The sequence below is a fragment of the Argiope bruennichi genome, chromosome 5, assembly GCF_947563725.1.
Source record: "Argiope bruennichi chromosome 5, qqArgBrue1.1, whole genome shotgun sequence".
Classification (NCBI taxonomy): Eukaryota; Metazoa; Arthropoda; class Arachnida; order Araneae; family Araneidae; genus Argiope; species Argiope bruennichi.
The window spans coordinates 123,340,724-123,361,647 of record NC_079155.1 but is presented as its reverse complement, the minus strand read 5'-3'; the positions used below and the strand labels follow the sequence as shown (position 1 = coordinate 123,361,647).

General features: G+C 28.4%; 1 protein-coding gene across 1 annotated transcript in view; it reads right to left on the bottom strand.

The window, feature by feature from the left end:
* The window catches only part of LOC129968557 (neuronal acetylcholine receptor subunit alpha-7-like), a 257,844-nt gene that overhangs the window by 128,200 nt on the left and 108,720 nt on the right, over positions 1–20,924 (bottom strand). The window lies entirely within an intron of this gene.

The window sequence follows — 20,924 nt, the reverse complement described above, 5'->3', positions numbered from 1 at the left end:
TTTGAACGAAAACTATTTAGAGGAAGTGTGTTTGTCAGGCTTTCCTAGTATGATGCGCCCGATATTTACAAAATGAAAATAAATTTAAATAAAAAACTTAGTGAACAGATTTCACATGTAAAATGTAGATTCTTACCAAGTTTTGAACCAAACCTGTAAAAGAGTTGACCGTTTATTGGTCAGCACAATAAAATTTATGTAAATGCAATAATTGGAAAAAAAAAGACACAGTGACTTAAATAAAATTTGGGTTGTTATACAATTGTAGTGACTACAGTTGTGTTGTGACTACAATTGTATCTCTTGATCAAATTTTGGTCAAAAGAATTTGGAAAACATTTGTTTATTAAATTATAGTAACTACAATTGTGTTGTGACTACAATTGTAGCTCTTGATCAAATTTCGGTTTCAGTCAGTCGAAAAAAAAAGCATTACACTCTGTTTTTGGGTACATGTGTGTTAACAGCCAGCCAGACAAGAATCGCTATAGATAGATTATTAAAAATTGGCGATTTATACTAAGAATCTATATTTCGGATTGATTGTTAGAGAATGCCTGGCAAGGTATTCGCGGCTTTATCCAAGGGTCACAGTTTTATTTGGGGAAAGAGGAATAACGATTTTATTGGTAAATATACGAGAAAGATTTAGAGAGACCACTCCCGATGGTTTAATTACCCTGTGTATTTTCAAGGGAAAAACAAAACGTAAAATCTGCCCCTTGGTGGGTTTGATAGTAAATTAGACAGAGGTCTATGCTTGTGATAAATTGACTTCCTAAAAACTGTGCTTTTGCTGCAGTTTTGAGTCACTGTGTTCACGTTTGCTAATTTTGTTAAATAACATCTGGTAAATGGAAGAACAGCCAATTAGTTAACAATTTAGTAAAAATTGTGTCAGAAATTATCAATTCTAATAAAACATTTACCAATCGGCCACTATCCAGCTATTTTCATTTTGATTTATTGGCATAACATGTACTCGAAGGAAAAAGTAGACTTCAGCAGATGGATTTAGATCAAAATTTGACAGAAATCTAACATTTTATTGTGAAGACAATCTGAATTCTGATTTGTTATTTATTCCCTATTTCGCTTGATTTCTGAGTTATAATGACCAAATGTAAATTGATAGTCAAAGAAATGCAATTCAAAAATGCTTTTTCAGATTGAAGAAGATCTAAAATCGATTCCCTTCCCACAGAACTCTATTACAAAAGTCTTACTTTTTGTCACTGATTTGAACAGGTATTCTGAGAATCATTTTACTGCTACTCTTATACATTTTTGATAGAATGTCACAGCAGAAGTGATGCATAGATTTATCATCGATGCCACAAGAAAAGAAAAGGAACTCTTAATAATGGTGAAACAGGACCACTATTATTCATCATATTTTTGAACAACCTAACAAAAATGGAAGGCATTTTCTTGTGCCTCCTATGCTTGAGTCCATCTACTTCTAGAGATCATTTAAACTTTGAGTACAACTATATGCAAATATCTGTTTACTGATGGATTGGAGGAATGCCCCTCCCCCTTTTCCTCTTAAGGTATCTATCTAGGTTTAAAAGACAGTTTTTGGTCAAAATTCATTAACTTTTTTTATTGTTTTGTTTAAAACCGCAATCTGTGTTTATTTTAATTCTACAATAAATACAAACCGATATATGTGATTTTTTATAAAACATTGTAACTGAAAACGAAACCGGAAGTACTGATCGGAAGTTAAATGGCTTTTAACATTTTATCAAATACACTCTCAGAATATATAAAATAAATTATAATTCAATCAGAAAGCCATGCGTATTAAAATAAGTATTTTTTATGCCTAAAAGATTGGCAATTACATCTGCTTTTTAACATCTTTTTTTTATGTTTACAAAGCGTTTTAATAGTACAATGCAAATAAAAACTTTAAATGAATTTTTTGAAAAAGTTGGATTTTGTAAAAAAAACTTCATGCGTAAAACATGATATCCTAAAAACGTATATATTGATACATTTATATTATCTTGAAATTTTACATATATGTTACCTTAAGCGTTCCAAAAGCAATGATCTAGTGATATAACTTTGAACTGAGTAGTTTCTGTTTTAAAACTGCCTAATGTAATTTTTAACAACGAATATTGTGAAATTTTCAATACAGAAATATTCGATTAGCTATAACTGTTTTAAAATTACATCTGCTTTCAGATTAAAGTTAATTCCCTTCACCACATCTGTAAGTATGTTGTGTATAAAAATAATTGGAATACGTGCAATAGAGTGGTTCGCTTTTTGTTGCCATTTTCCCTATTTTTTACCCAGATTGACACATTTTACAGAATTTCCAGATGAATAGATTTAATCAATTACAATCACATTGATCCAGAAAAGGAACTGAAATAATTCAATATAGGGAGTTTTCAAAAATTTGTCTCCGTATGCATATAGATACCTTAATTAAAGTAAACCTCAATTAAATAAATTGAACAATCAAAAGGACATTATAAGATACAATACATACAGAAGACATTATAAGATATATTAAGAAGCATACATTAAGTACACAACAATCAACACAATTAAGTGTGAATAAAAAATATTTTTCTGACTTTAATTTCTAATAATAAGCACACGACTTTAACAATCACTCTCTACTACGTGCATCCTTCTTTTGGAGCAACAAACCATGATTTTTTTTTCACAAACTAATATTTTTTTTTAAAAAAGTCAAAACATTTTAAATTTTTACAAGAATTTGTTTTAGTTTATAATTATTGTTGATTTGTAATGGCCATCTGATTTTTTTCAGAAGCAGATTTTTTAGTTGTATTGTTACACATATTTTTTATTAATGCATTTGAAAGCATTTATTGTGGCTTCAACATTCATTTGATATTTAAATTAATACGTAATCGGAAATGTGTTTTATCTTTTATTTTCCGCAACAACATATTCTTTTATTAATGAAATATCTTTTTTTTTATTGAAAGGGAAACTTAATTACTTTTTTACATTAATCTTTTTAACCATTGTATAGTATTGCAGGGACAATTAATTCTCTCTGAAGGAAAAAATTAAACCCAAAAGTAAGGTGTTTTGTGATACCTTTCAATAAATCTTAAGCAGGAATTCGCATCCGATGTACTTGAAAAATAAAGTGTTAAGACCAAGAAAAAAATTAAATTAATAGACGTATTAATTAGATAATCAAGAGTTAATTAGCTAATTACAATTTTTTTTTCTGGGAAGTTTACATTTTTTCCTCCAAGAAATATTATTCTTGTATCGTTTTTACACTTTTCGGTATTATGTGAAGGAAAAAGGGGGATAACATGTTTAGAAGATGTATTTTTTTTCTTTTTCCCTATCTTTATCGCTAGCGTCGTCTTAATAAGATTTTGAAAAATTCTACTTCTTTTCTCGAATTTACTTTTACTAGTTAATTCTCATTATAATATAACAGGATAATAGAATATCCATTATGCATGAAATCATTATTAATTGACAAATTCCTATTTTATCTAAAATATATTTCTTTATTATAGACAATATCAAATAAAATTTATCTTTATTATTAGAAAATACTTTTATTGCCTTATTTATATTAATTACAGACTGGCGAGTACTTTTGAATCATTGATAAAAATGATATTTTCTTAGTCACTATTTCATTCATAAGAGATAGATAAAAATATTGTGTGAAAAGATAGGAAATGTCTCTATCGGATTCTACTTTTGTGCTGCTCAATCCGATACCAAAAGTTCCCATATAAAGACCATTAGTCCATATTGCATTTCAAGAAAATAAATAGTTATACAATAAAATAAGAGGAAATACTAGAAACAAATAAATAATTCAGGTAAAACTTCTTTCATTATAAGCCGTCAGAATGTAAATTTCTTATATATCTTCATAACACATGAACTTTACAAGAATATCCTCTTTGATTATTTTTCCTCTTCTTAACATAAGTGAGACGTTAAATGGACAAAACTTATGTTTTTAAATAAGCTCTGAAATTTTTTTTTTAATTAAAACCTCTTGTCATTTAATGATAAGAAAAAGATTTAAATTTAGAATTTAATTTTAAAAAACTGGCACTATAATTGCATGATTGAATTTCAATCTATGTAAGGACAGAAAATCCGTGCATAATTCATTTTCATTAATAATTCTTTACTTTTATTTGTTTAAGACAGAAAGAGGTAAAGAAAATTCAGTTTAAACAAAATTAATAGATTTATCATTTTTAATCGAAAACAGAATTCTTTATCTTTATTTTTAATTTGAATCCATAATAATGGTTTAGAAAATATAACAAACAAAAACTATTAAAACTATAAAATAATTTCATTAAACATTTTTTCATGGTTATTTTATGATATTTTATTCTTTACAAGAAGTTGCTACTGTCTATATATTGTTGATATAAAGCAAAATAAATAAATATATTTTGAAAAAAAACTGATACGGGAACAAATATTAATAACCTGCTGAATAACATTTTATATCATGGCAATCCAGAATTTATTGGATAGTTAAAATTTTTCAATGAGAGTATTGTAAGGACTTAAGGACAGTTTGCCCATTTGTGTTTAATTGAAATTTGTATTTGTCTATTTCGTTTTATAACGAAATGATACACCCATTTCTTAATATTAGAAGAATTATCTGCATTGCTGTTGTTATTATAGTTATATGTAAAATCCAGTTTTTCAATTTTTTATAGCCATTTCTTAATCCAAAATGCTTCTTTCACAGACGATAATTGAAATTGCAATAATAAGTGAAAATAATAATTTTTTTCTCATGAATAAATGCCAGTCATTTGAAATAAAGAGTAAATTCAAGCTCAGTAGATAATTAATTCTTACACAAAGAGATTTTCACGGAAAATGACGTATTTTCTTTACCATTGAAGAATGAAAGGAAAGCTCAACACTGATCAGTAAAATAAAGGTTTAAATCTGCATAACAATTCGCGATTTCCGTTAGGAGTCATGAATATTAATTTTCTCCTTAACCATTAATGATTTCAACAATTTTATGGAAAATGGTAAAACAATGTAAGTGACATTAATATTCCACAAAAATTTTTATCAGAAATTTTGAACAAATAATGGAATCAAAATGCATTAGCATTTAATTAGCATTAGAATTAAATAATTAATTTCATCTGCAATTCTCAAAAAGTATTACGCGTGATTTAGTTATTGCCAAGCCTTAATATTGATTCTTCCTCTTCCATTATTTAACATATTTTTCAAAGTAAAGACCAAAAATAAATTAGATTAAAAATTCTACCCAAGTTTGAAACACACACACTATACATTATATAATATTAAAGTGGATTAATATAATAAAATTAAATTAATCCACTTTAATATTTCATATATACCTTTCAAATAAGTTGCATACGTTGTTCATCTGCACTACTGGTCAAAAGTATTGCAAGTTTGAGAAATTTCACATTTTTTCATTAATAAGCCCCCCGAAAGCAATATATATATATATATATATATATATATATATATATATATATATATATATATATATATATATTTTATTTAAAGTTATATTTTCTAGTAAAAATGTGGTGAAGAAGTTTCAAGCTATTGTGTCCTCCATGTGAAGTAATCGTCTGCAACGATTGGGTCATCCCGGCGGTTTATTATAAAATCGCTCCGACTGCGAAGGATTTCATTTCGTTTGTTACGCTGTCGAAGTGCGTTCGCTGCGCATTTCTTTTCAATTTAAACTGTTCATTTATTTTTAAAATGTATAAATTAACTGGTGATAATTGTCAGGCTGTTATGTTTATGCATCAAGAAAAAATTTCAAATGTTAGAATTGCTCATAGGTGCGAGTCGACTGTTTCATAAAGAGATTCCAAACCGAATTAACCGTAGATAAAAAGCCTAGAAGTAGTCTCCTGAAATTATATTCTAAACATGCGGATGCTACAGTGACACGATTATGTCTTAAAATAGATTTACAAGTTCTGCTACACTTTCAAGAGTTCTACACTGTCATTGCCAGTCCCAAAACAGTTGGCAAGAGGCTCTGTGAATCTGGTTACCAAGCACAGTATCTAGGGAAAAAACCAGTAATGACGAAAGCTATGCAGAAAAAAACGATTGGAGTGGGCCAAGGTGCACAAAAATTAGAGTATTTCGGAATGGATATAAGTTATATTCAATGACGATAGTCACTTTTCTTCAATGTCTGACAAGCCTGGCCATGTATGGTGTAAAGCAAAGGAAAGCATGAAGCCAGAATGCTTCGTTCGTACATCAAAATACCCAGAAAGCGTAATGGTGTGAAGGTGTGAAGGTGCATGTCATATCAGTCAACTGGACGACTTCATTTTGTACAGGGATTTTTTATCAATTGCTTCGTAGTGCTTGTAACATGTTCCCAAGGCAGAAATGGATTTTTCTGCAATATCTAGCAGCCGGACATACATCGAAAAGACAAACTTTACAATTAATTTTAAATTTTTTCAGTTCAGTTCTGACGTCTATATCGAAACATTCGTTATTTTAGTCTAAGGCTGCGTTTGCAAAACATGGTATTAAGGTTCTCGCATAGCCAGCAAACTCGCCAGATTTAAACCCCACTGATAATTTATGGAGTAAAATGGGAAAGAAAATAACTGAATAATTCAAGAACAAATGAAAACTTCAGAAAATAATAATCAATGTTTAGCACCATGAAATACAATACCGAAAGAAGTGTTGCAAACCCTTGTGGATTCCATGCCTAATAGAGTTGCTGCTGTGATCGAAGCCAGAGTCGGCCAAACCAAACATTAAATGTTTTTCAGTTATCTTTAACTCTTATCTTTTCTGATCAAATGAACTGGAAATTTTTTCTTTACTTCATTTTATTCCGGGGAACCAAAATGTATTCTGATAATGATAACCTGTACATTTTGTTTGTATTTTATTCTTTTTGAAATTAAATAACATTTTTGTTCAATAACTTAATCATAGCTTGCCTTTAGACTAATTTAACATATTTACATTAAAAAATATCACCTTAAATGAAAAAAAATATTACCTTTTGGGGGCTTATTCTTGAAAAAAACATGAAATTTCTCAAACTTGCAATACTTTTGACCAGTAGTGTATGTTTGTTTGCATGCCTCAATAAATAAGAATATGACGTTTTGCAACTTTTTACTTAAAGTTATCTCGATATTATAAAATATGACATCCTATTGTATATATTAAATTATTTCCAGTTATAAAATAAACAATTTATAGTTATTACATTTTTATCATAAGCGTAAGTAAAAAGTTAAAGCTTAGAATATTATGAAAATTTTTGAATAATAGATTTTGGCTAATTCAAAATTGCGAACAAAATTCCAATTTATCTAATTACTTTAATTAAGAAAAATAATACTTGAGAATAAGTGCAGCAGAAAAAGTTGAGTTTGTAAAAGTTAATTCAATCTTAAATTAAAATGTTTAAAAGTTAAATATAAATTGGTAGCTAATTAATTTTTAACAAATAATTAAAATAAATACTAAAATTAAATTTTTAACTAATTGTTTTAATAAATAATGCATAGTAAATTATAAACAATAGATAATTTTAATAGATAAATATATACTAATCAAAATATTTTTTAATATTTAATAATAATAATAGATAAATAAGTGATTTTGATAACAAGTATTCAATATTATAGCAAGAGTGGAATGAAATTTACAAATCGACAGTTTAATTTCTGTTTAAAATTTTTTAAAGTTTCATTTCATGAGAAATGTGAAAATTGGTATACATTTTTCGATTGAATATATAGTAGAGCAACAAGATCTACAGATGTATAAAGGGTCCTAAAAAGTATACACGTATGAAGTCATGAGAACATTCAACTGAAAAGACAATTTGGATATAAAAATAGTTTTTACACTTTTTTACTATTTATTATGAAGTAATCAAAATAAATTAGGATCATTTACAATATTTTATTATTATCAAATTAAAGTATTTAGAGAATCTGGAAAAAATTGGAATTAATGAATTAAATAAAACTGTTCGAATCTGTAGTGTATTTTATTATTGATTTTTCAAACGTATGCTTTTTTTAAAAAAACTACAAAAGGAATATGAGCTATTAAAAGAATTGTCAGTTATATATGCATATATAAATTTTTCATTAAAAATTTAAGCATCATCGTACCTTTAATAAAATTACTTATGTTTAAATGTGTTCGAGCATTCCACCATGCCTCTACAAAATTTCCATAATTTAGTTCATTTGAGTAATTTTTAAAAATAGTTTGTAAAATTTAAAATGTTCTAAATTGTAAAAGTAATACACAATTCCATTTATTTAGAGTTTGATTTCATTTTATTTTTTGAAACAAACTGAACACCAATAAATAATCCTAACTTTCCAACTTAGGGTTTTGTTGGGATTTGCATTCTGGAACAAAAAAGCAAATTTAATAAAAAAGAACAAGGGAGAGTAAAAAAAAAATGTTTTATTTAGCGTACTTCTGCAGCGAAAGCTATTTAGAAATGAAATCTCAGATAAGGTCTATAAAATCAACTTCGTTCTAGCAAAACTGAATGAAATGACTTTTTCAGCTCGGCGCTATTATAAAAAAGGGAATCTTTTATTGTCTGTAAAAACTGTGTATTACTGTGTCTTTCAGAAAGAAAGCATTTTTACTTTTCGTTCCTTTACTGTCTTGATTATTCCTAGTGGGTAATATTTTTTTTAGATCTCAGAAACTCAAGAAGAGTTCTGAATCAGCTTTATTTTTATCGCAAAATAGATAAAGCGTGCACATGAATTGAGTTTTTACTTTCAAAACTTCTTGTCCTAACTTCGATAAATTCATTTTCGAACAGAAAGCTTTCTTATTCTTGCAGATCGGAAGTTAGTAGATTGAAAATCAAATCATAATCTAATTAAGACGTATACAAATGATATATACATTCATTTGAGATGACTTAAAATATTTGTTATTTAATTTACGATGGAGGGAAGGCTTAAAATTTTTATTTTAAATAAATTATATATTTTGTGAAGTATATGTACGCAGTATAATTTTAGCAGATACGTGGTCGAAAAGATGACATTTTTGGAATAAATTCCAGTTTATTTTTCCACAGAAGGCATGGTTTGCACAATCGCGTCCGTTCACAAGCAAATTTCAGAAGAATGAATCAGAGAGGAATTTTCCTCTTTATTGATTTTAATAAGGGATTATGATAGTGGTATATTTGATAAATTTAGTTTCAAGAAAGGAATGCGTAGGTATCTTTGAAAGGAATGCGTAGGTGTTTGGGAATTTTATTCCTTCGCTCGTAGTGTGGGAAGATTGGAATTAGCAATGATTTAGAGCACGTGTTAGAAGCAATTAAATTTTAATAAATGGGATTTTGTTTAATAAATAAGAGACAATTCTGAAATAAAGTAAAACAGACTCATTTAAGATTAAAAAAATTGGAAATCAATTAGGTTTCTTAATTTGAATGAAGTTAATGGATAACATGACATACATATTTTTTTTTTAAATACATGTTTTCGTTTTCGAAAAATGGATGACCTACTTAGAAAGTGGATAAGATAATTTTTTTTTTTTTTTTTGATATTGAGATTATTGATACTTGAATTGAAATAATTGTTTTTTTTTATTGCTAGACGAGAGAGCAATATCAAACAAGTAATATTTAATAAATTTGATATTCAAATATTAAATACAAATCATGTACATGCATTCTGAATGCGAAATGATGGTATAGAGCAGTGTCCTGTTAAGTTTGATTTTTAAAGTTGAACATGTCACATTTTGTTTTAACTTTTCTTTTGGTAAAATACTAAAAGAAATGAAAATAAAATGGAAGGAAATACCAACATTTACCCCTTTCTGTGATTAACTTGAAACTATTTGAAAATTTCACTTTTATGTGTATTTTCTTAAGAATTAAAATAATCCTACTTATACATCGGCCGGTCACATCTAAACTTAATGATGCTGTGCAATAGTGGAGGTAGGATATTCGATGCACATTAGTCCATTTGACCGTATACATTCTGCACAGTGAAATTTATATTTTAATAAATTGAACAGTTAAATATTGTTTAAAACTATTATGTTTAGACATAGTGTCTTGAAAATGGAGTTAGATTGCATACATTCATTGTTAAATTTATTTACATACTCTAAAAAAAATTTCCAAAGCAACGTGTGATTCGACAGTAAACTACAAAAATATTACCATTTATTCATATTCAAAAGATTATAATAAAAATATAACTTCAAATAATATATCATACATTTTTTTATTCTTATTTATGGACAGTTACAATTTACAGATGCTCATTCAAGAAATGCAAATTTTTAGAAGTAGATTTACTAACAAAAGTTCATTTTTAATAATTGGTATAATTTAGTGTTCTTATATTGCTTTAATATACAAGTTTATTGGAAATGTAACTGAAAAATATCAATACTTAAAAAAAGCAATGTAACTTGGGGAATTTGAATATAACGCGATCCATATTTAAATCCTATTTTTCCAACATTCTTAATAACCCTCACATTCCTAAGATCATTTGAGTTAAAATGATGATATATTCGAGTTTCTCTTTCAAACATTAAAAATAATTCCCTAGCCCCTTCGAAATCTGTTATCATAGCCCTTGTTCTTAAGGGGTAAGAGATACAAAAGAGTATATTCGTTTAACTGATGTGCATTAAGAAAATATATACTCGGACGTTCTTCGAGAGTAATTAGAAAAATTCCTTGTTCTCCAAAATCATCAAAGCACACGCCATGAGAATTCAATCAATCTTAACGAAATAGGTGGGAAATTACACCATGATATTCGAATTGAGAATCCCTCAAAAATTTTGGACCTTTCAGTATTGATACAGTTAGTAAAGAAGCGTATCTAAAATGTATACAGCATAAAATGCATATAGTATGTATGTAAAAAGAATGTTTACATTGAAATTAAATTCAGATTTATTTTCAATATTTTTACTCTCAGAATAAAATGTATATTTATTATTATTAATTAGACAACAAATGATTTTAATAAATAAAGTGAAAATGATTTTTATTCAAAGCCAATATACCTAGTTTTGCTCGGAATAAAGATATTTCCAGCTATAAATACTTGACAATATTTTTAAATTAATAAATAATTTATGAAGAAATCCTTTTATATTTATTTTCGTTCAAAAGGTATCGTTTGATTTCTCGGTCAATAGCTTAATTTTCTTTTTCTTCACATACTTTCAATTACTTGTCACGAGATAAGTAATCATTGAGTTTTTTCTTTCCTTCTCCACTATTACTACTGTGCAATTTCATCCATATTATATATTTTATTTTCAGGATTCAAGGTACCATTCTCTGCCTTTTATTATTTTTGTGCCTGGAAAGAAAAACTCTGTATAACAATGCTTAGTTTTCTTGCTTGATTTTCCTGACTGCTTCCCTTTTGGCAAGAATGGGTTTCAGTAACCTTACAAACCACATGATTAAAACCTTAAAAAAATCTTGCTAATGCACAAAATATTTCATAGAAATGATACTGAACTCGTTGAATAGCTTTGTATGCATATTTAAAGATAAATATCTTACGAAAAAAAAGCAGAAATAAAAATTGTATATTTAACAACCAAAGCAAGAAATAATTCACTTGAGGATTTGATGAAACAATAAAAGCAGAGAACATGATTACAGATTCTGTTTAAAACCAAGCAGTTTGGAAAATTTTATTAAAAGCTAAAATACAACTGCAATTAATTTAGACTGTTTTACTTAGAATCACCAAACTTGACATATTATACATATATATATTATTATTATATACATATATCTTTCGAGGGAGGAAATATTTCAGAGCGATTATCAGAGTTTTACAGCAATAACTTCAAAAAATTTTATTGCAAAAAAATAAATTTCACACCATTTAAAAATGTTTTAAAATGAGAATTTTTTTCCTGAATTTTTGCAAATTTATAAAAATTAGAAATTAGAAAGGAATTATCAAATTTCAAAGAGAATGCATTACCAAAAGGATCACATATTTTTAAAATTTTTTTAAATGATAATGAACATAAAAAAATCTGCTTCGCTAAGTTATGTGCAATTATCAATTTCTAATACAGAATCAGCAATGTCATTGCACCACCTATTTAAAAATTCTTTAGTTTCCTTTGTTTTAAAGATAAAATAAACGTGCATATACAGAATTAACTGCATGTTTGGCCATTCTTTTACGATCACGCATGTATGTAAAGATGAAAGAATTATCTGGATGCTCTTCCTGACCATCCTTATGTTCCCTTATTACTTCAGAGGGGAATCATGATTCCATGACTCCCAGGTGGGCGTATTCATACATTAAATAAAACACTTCAATTATTTGGTGTGGAAAAGATAATTCTACAATAAATTTGATATTTCTTGTTTTGCAATCAACTATTGAAACATACAATTTTATAAGTAAATCTTTATATCTATCTTTCATAATATTTTTTTAAAAAAATTGTTAAATTTGACAAAGTAAAATAGCTGTGTAAGAGCAAAGTTCATTGTACGTAGGTTCATCTTAACATCTATAAATCTCCTCTATAATTAAAATTAATTAAAACACCAAATGAGATTCGGATCAGAAAAAAAGAGAAAATTTTAGAATGTGGCTAATTTAGGTTAGAAAATTAAGATTTAAATTAAGTTAAGGAATATCATTACATATATAAATTATGAGTGTGTATGTGCGTATGCTTTAGGTTATATCATTGTAACAATTTAGACAAAGCATACAAGTAAAACTCGAAATAGCTAATTTTTCATGCATGATAAGCAATTCCTTTCATTTCCCAGTTTACAGAGTACGAACGCTGTCATAACCGAACATTCTTCGAACGTTATCTCTAGTTAATAGGAAGAGAAAGCACCGTCGACAGTCCCTCACGTGTCACAAAATCCTGAGAAGCTCCAGAGAGCGACACCTGGCGGTGCAGTGGCCAATCACGATGGTTGCAACTAAATTAATTAAGGCGGGCGTTGTGGCTAATTTCCTCCATAAATAATTATGATTCGCTGGAGAGAACCGCACTCTTTATTCAAAGAATCGATACCAATTATGATGGACGTGTGCAGTACATGGGTTCTGTTGGTGAAGTTTATTAACGGCCAGGATAATACGCTGTCTCGTATGGGAGGCTTTAAAAGTGCTGTAAAATTCATAGGAAATTTCTCAGTTCAATTAAGTTCGCCCACGAATCGACCGGAATACGTAATATCGTCCGTCAACTATTTAAAGAATTGTCTGGTAAAACTGTGACTCATTAATAGGTCGCATCCAATAAAAATTAATACAATTTAAAAGGAAGTGTTAGGAAATTCGGAATGCAAACTAATTAAAAAGAGTTGATGGAATGTCTCAAATAACACGGGGGTATAAAGAACATGATACAATTTGATTTATATAGTTATATAAAATTTGATCTACGACTGAATTCGTATGAAAATAAATATATGTCCATTGAAGACAATAATTAATGAATTTATTTTTTGATATTATGATTATGATAATAAATATTAATCTTTATGTAATTACTAAACAAGCTATTTAAAATTTCATTTTTTGTTCATTTACTCCAAATTACGAAAATTTAGGCTTTTAAGATACGTGACTGAATAAAACCAAAATGAGAGGACAAACCTTTGGTTCCTCTCTTTTGTAATAAAGTGTAATGGTATGTTGAGAAAACATGCTTTCTAGAATACGAAGCGCCCCAAGAGAAAGGGATGTAATCGCCAAAAAAAAAAAAATCAACATTGAAATTCTGATAATTTTTCATGTTTCAAATTCACCTGAAAACACATTCTTAGTATTGTATCCATCTGTCTGTGAATGCGACAGCTCACAAACGTTCTTAGATTCGAGAAAGAAATATGGTTACTGATATTAATAGTATGCATGTAAATTTTCATCTAATTTTGAAAGAAGAAATTCTTTCAAAGAAAATCTGACCCTCTGTCGATCCGAGTGCAGTTATAATAAATATAAATAAATGCATCATAAATATAAAACGCAAAGAGCTAGATGGTTAAATTTGATATAGAGTATTATCATCCAAATCCATAGCAAATTAGCATATTTGTATGAGTTCAATGGTAACTCTCTCCAACTCGTGCTGCAAAGCACTCCTTGTAACTGATTATGGTTTTCATCCTATTTGCATAATTAAATGCATCAATATTTATGCATTAATGCAATTTATAATATTCACTGAACCTTTAAAGCATTAAAGAAAGAACATATATACAAAATTGTAAAAATCTATCTTAAAATTACACCCATAAACAGTTTAATATAAATATGATAAAAGCACATTATTCATAAGGATAAATCTAACATAGATAAGAAAATAAGAAGAGACGGCATTTCCCCTTTTATCGAAGTTTCTCCATGTCTTATCTAAGAGGGAGGGGAATGATTTTTAATCAATTGGATCAATCCCATGACTGATTTGATGACCTTCAGAGGATTATTACAAATTGAAATGATGTAGAAAAATGAACAGCCCACATAGAGAGAGTTTTTTCTATTACGAGCGAGTCAAACTATATTACAATTCTTTTAAACCTATTTCTTCTGAATAATGGATTCTTTCATAACTGTAACTAATATCCAGGAAAGTTTCTCATTTCCTCTGAATCTGAATTCAGTTACACAGCAAAAGTAAAATGTAACAGAATAGTTACCGACAGAAATGAAATGAAATCCGTTTATAAGAATATTTTTAAAGGAAATATTGGAAGGATAGAGCTCTTAATGGATAGGTTAAGTTACATATCTGAATAACAAGTTTTCATGAAGTCAATGTTTGTTCGAAGAAAGAAAGAATGTTTTAATAAATACAAGAAAAGTAGTTCGTTCGACAATAGTTTGTTAAATAATTTAGTTTATGATAATTTGACTAAGATTTTTTTTATGTATATTTGGGAGTTTTTAAAATTTCTATTCTATAATATCTATTGTTAAAAAAGACAATATATTCTTTCGAAGCAGATTTATAAAATAATTGTTTATTAAAAAGAAAAACTGATTTATTTTCTCTTATGTTCTTACAATGCTATTTTAGCTGTTTAGTGTTCTTTGTAGCATTGTTTAGAAAGCATTCTTTATAATTAAATTATAAAAAAGAACTTTCATTTGAATGATTTTAATGTAAAGCTTGAATTAGGAAAGATAGAAGGCTTTTTTAGAGCTTCGTTTTTTCTCAAAGAAAAATTGTTTAGGGAATTTGTTCAAATAAATACCTTTAGAATTGCTTTTTACGTGCATCAAAGACGCCTTGTTAATTATTTTTCTTTAGATGCCTTTACACCCCAGATACATTACAAAATATATTTGACACAAATTTGAAAAATATTACGAATAATTTTATTTTATTTTAAAGGCAATTCTCTTTTATAATTTTTAAAAACAGTTTCATTTGAACTGCAAAATACATTTTTACTTTCTTTTACACAATTAGGCATGTTTTGATTTTTTAATAGAATATAAAATATCAATTAATATTCTATTTTAAAAAAAGAAAAGTCAGAATAATTGTGCTTATTCATTTGAAAATTAAAAAAAAAAACTTTTTTTTTTTGTCAAAGGGCATAAAAATGCAGTCAAATTTCATGGATTTCATTAAATTAAAATATATCCTGATAAAGTGTATTTCGTGGCTACTACAATTATTTACGAAGACTTTTGTATTTGCACAATATCTTTGTAAAGCCACAAACATTTATAATTCTTAAAAAAAAAACACATATCTCAAAAAAAAGCACCACTCAGAGATCTCTTAAGAAATATATATTTAAAATCAAATAAAAACACAACCATCTATTTCCCTTCCGCCACCCAAACTCTTCACAATCATATCTTTAAAAAAAAACACGATGACCCCCAACGGCGGCAGCGAATCTCGCCAATCATTTCCGCAGACGTCGCCAATGGCGGTGAAACAACACACTTTTTAATCAGTGAAATAATGAATTATTTGCTTTGAGATCTTCCAAATCTCGTGTCACTCAGGCCGTTTTTACGCCTAGAATGATATCTAGATAAAATAAGCTGTTTTTAACTGATTCGTTCATTTCAGGAACGATAAAAAAGGATGGACATGTGGATATTCGATGGTTCAAATCATTTATATTTTGATTCAACAATTAAGTCAATTGGAAACATAAATTCAGATTTTAAACACTGTTTTACATTTAATATTTGGTAATTTTATTTATTTATGATTCATAAATTTTTTGAGAAAAATGCAAAGCAATAACTCAGCAACTAAATAAAATATCATTTTTGAAAATGTATCAATATTATTATGATAATTTAATGACGCAAGAATTTCTTCTATTAGGATAATACAACAGTGTTCTAAACATACTGAAACACACACAAGGCATAAATAAGGTTCAGTTTCTCGGCAGAAAATACAAAGAAAATAGTTTCCATTTAATAATCTTTTTCTAAAGGCCATCATCTCATACTAAGAATGGCTAAAATAATCTGTAATTCAACTTATAATTAAGAAAATTGGGAAAATGCTTTGTTTACTTTGCTTTAAAATTTATTATTTTCATCAATATAATACAATGAAGATTTCAAAATTAATTTTGAAATTTTTATATTATTTCTCCCTTATTAAGTATGCTTAAAATGAGTTTTTAAATAGAATATTCAATTGTATTCCAACCAAATATATTTCTTCTAACCATTTACCCAAGTACTTCAAGGAATGGATATTTATCATCACATCAAAATTCAAAAATTTCCACTCGAATTTTACTTTTTTGTTCAGTAAAAATCAATTTTAATCAGCTGGCTTTAAAGACCACTATATTCATGCTTGGGACCTTTTACGCCAGTTAACAAGAGAGCTTGTTGCAGGAAACATCTTGATTTTCTCCGTTGAAATAACGAGATTTTTTTCTTTCCACGCCGTCCTTTGTCTTCCTAATCTGACGCTGCTCAACCAATTTTCTTTTTTTATGAGTCCGGGAAGCATGCAAAATTATCCTGAATCAATTAACTTTTGCCCGGATCGTTGGGAAAGTGACTGCAAGGCGCGAAATCTTTTTTTTTCCCCATCGCTATTTCTTGTTATTGATTTGATGGCGCTTAGAAGAATGTTACTACCTGAAATTAGGTAGGAAATTGAGAATTAGGTACAGGTATATTAGTAATTTAAAAAAAAACGCCATTTTTTATATTTTGGTTTTATTGGAATACTGAGTGATTTGTTAGCATAACTTAATATCCGGAGTTATAACTTGATATGCATTGATCCCATATTCATTAAATATGTATTTAACTACATACTACAAGTATGCGTGTAGAATAGCAAGCAATCCTTTCAACAAAAAAGAAAGTGATTATAAAGGGCAAATGCATAAATGGAAAAGTTTCATTTGACATTTGGAATGTCACGTTCCAAGTGGATCGTGCTAAAAATAATTTTTTTCCTTTTTAACATTATTCCCTATTTCACATAAAGCAAAAAATCGAAAAAAATTACAGTAAATGCAAAAAGATTATTTATCGCTTTAATTTAAACTGACGCGCTGCACTCTTCCCCACTACACCACGAATTTGTCTGTGCATTTGTGATGCTTATTCTCTTCATTCGCTCAATCCTATCCGACTTCCCAGATTAAAAGTCGGAACATATACACAGTGAATTCCTATGGAAGATTGTCAGAGTTCATTCGAATTTTAATTTCTCCTTATTTATCGAAAATCATTCCTTTGCTTAGCAAAAAGTTTTGTTCTTCTTTATTATAAATTTTTTTCTTCAAATGGCTTTAGATCTTTCTTAGAATTTCAAAACAAGAGTAAAAAAATACATTCTCACCTAATGTGAGATTCGAACCTGGGATATAAAACTTAATGTAATATTCGATAAATCAACGCTGTAGTTTTAATATAATAGATTTTGTTTAATTTTATTCTACTGCGATTCTCTGTTAATGAAAGGGACTTTTTAATTAAATATGTAATTTTAAGCAAGACTGCAAAATGAATACTGAATGTCAATGAATAAAATTTTAACTATCATAAAGTTCTTTTATTAACTTATTATAAAAATTAGAGGTCTGGTACACATGCAAGGAAAAATGACACTCATCGAATTTATTTTAAAATGGATGCCCTCGTTTCTTAAATATGTTTTTTAATAAATTTTGTCATCTATATCCCAAAATAAGTAGGCTTCTTTTAACTTCTTTTCAGTCTCCAATGAATCATAAATTAAGAAAAGGAGTAAGATGAATTTATTGCTGAAAGTTATGCACAAGTAGGGTTAATTTTTGATATAATCGCCGTGAATATTCGAGCATTTGTTATAACGGTGGATCAGTTTTCCCGTCTTTTTTGGAAGAATGTTATCGACAGTGATTCAAGATGGCTCCTAACATTCTTTTAAAGTTCACCATTAGTCTAGAAATAACCATTTAACATCATATCTGTTTTTCAATCCGGGGAAGAAAAGAAAACCACTCTAAGACGCGTTCTCGTTGAAGGAGAACATTGGCGCAATATTGTCGCAGCAACAGATCTTGTTCCAAGAAAAATCTAAAATCCCAAACAACAAGAAACAAGCTGGCCGACCAGCATAATAAAGTAGATAGAGGAAAAACGTTTCGAATTTCTTGTTCCATATTTTATTTTCTTAAACGAAAATATAAAGAACTCCACAGAAATGACGAATTTCAAAATAACATTAAGGCCCAATTCGCATCATTGGAAGCAACATTCTTTGAAGAGGGAATTGGAAGTTTGGTTCACCGATATGACAAATCCTTCATAGCGATAATGACGAAAAGAATCATGTTTCCATATAACTTTTGGCAATAAACTAATTTTTTTCTTTGATCTTGTTTTTTTTATTGTCTATCGAAGCTTAAAGGAAACGGCCCACATGTTAAAAAATAATATGAGTTAATATTGCTTATTAAATTTGAATTATTAGTTAAATAAGAAATAATTACTGCCCTTCATAAGCAAAAATATATTAATACTTGCAAAAAAGAATTCTTTGTTCATTCATCAATCATCATTCATCAATATATTGATTTAATATTCCTTTCCATGCATTATTTTGTTAATCATTGTCACACAAAAAATATTCGCTCTTCAACAAATGATCATTTTCTGTATAAATAATTGAAACTTCTAACTTGCAGAAATATGAAATGTGTGCTCAACATAATTTGTTTGTCATTAAATCATTAATCCAATCGAGTGGAAAATAAAAAGGAAGGAGAGCCTAGGAGCTTCCAAAGAAACACCCCTACATCACTGGCATTGGCAGAAATATGTGGGAAGAACAGAAAAATTGTCGTTGATTATTTGATAAGAATAATGGACATCGTGCCTTTTTTTGGTGCATACACTATGCATTTTTTGGTAAAAAAGAAAAATGCTCTAGACATTTGTATAAAATTTCTACAACTTTACAGTTGCTCTTCAAGAATCATCAAGACTTCGAAAGATACAAAAAAATATTTTGTTTTCACAGACCATTCGAGAAAATTCTGGAAGCCTTTATTACGGTAATAAGAAGCCCCAAAAAAATAACATTGTTGATTTAAGATCATTTTTTTCCTCCGTCGACCAGAGTCATGGAGTCAAAATGACTGCACTGTTATTTTTATTTGTCTTTTTGTAAGCAGCATTTGAATTTATTTTAGAAACAACACATTCTGAAAATCATGCATTTGCAAAAAAAATTAAAAACATTAATATTAGAATTGTTAAATGCTGTAATATTAAATATTGGAAAGATGTTATAAGAAAAACCTAAACAATCTTTTAGTGAGTACTTTGTTTAGATATTACGGAATGACACTAATGTTAATAACTATTAGAATTAAACAAACGCGAATGTAGAATACAATATTTTAAAATATTATTTTAAGAACAGCTCTTTATTCTTTTTGCATTACTCAAATTAAAACAGTTTCAGAGACATGGAGTCAATGACTCCATAAATAAAAACAAAAACTGAAAAAGAATAACTCGGTTACATACACGTGTTCATACTTATGCCAACAAACTACTGAAAGTACAACTTGAAGGTACTGAGCAGATGATTGTATTCAAGGATAAAATACCACGTGATAATTAGAGCTAATGAACAACATGAAAATATTTTGACTTCCGTCTTCAGTTACGGGTTAACACGTTGAATATTGTGTCATCCATATTCGGGTTAAAAGCAAAAACTCATTCAGAGTAAAATTTGATGCGAGTTGAACACGCTTATATGCAGTTTATATTTCTTTGCTTTAGCATGCTGTTCACCGTGTGAATCGCATGTGATTCACAATTATTATTTAATTAAATACCTCATTTTGATTAAAAATTAATAATTAAGAAATAAGCATCTTATTAGATAATGTTCTGAATCAGACGCATGCATGACGGTAGCGAGTTTGTGTACAGAAGCATTAATTCCCTGCCATTCAACCCCTCACTTCTCACTCTCCTGCCAAACAAAATGGTTTCTTCTTATCCCTGACGCATAACCTCGTAGGGTTCCAAGGTGAGTGTCACAAGTTTATCTTGTGTACATAAACGGCAATTTTTGGAAAATTCAGGGATGGGAGATCGTCTCCAGAAAATCTTCTTCGGGAGTTCTTTTGAAAGGCCATAAATCATACTGCACACCATCACAATTCTCAAAAATTCCTTCTTTCCCATTCCGAAAAGAAAAAAAAAGGTAAAAGAAATGGCACGAAAGAAAGAAAAAGAAGTTACAAAAGAAAGGCGTGAATAGATAGGCGATCCCAAGTGAAGAATGTGACATCTTCCAGAAGAAGTACCAAACTTCTTTGACCGCTTTATGAGACCCCGACTCACAACACCTTTGAAATT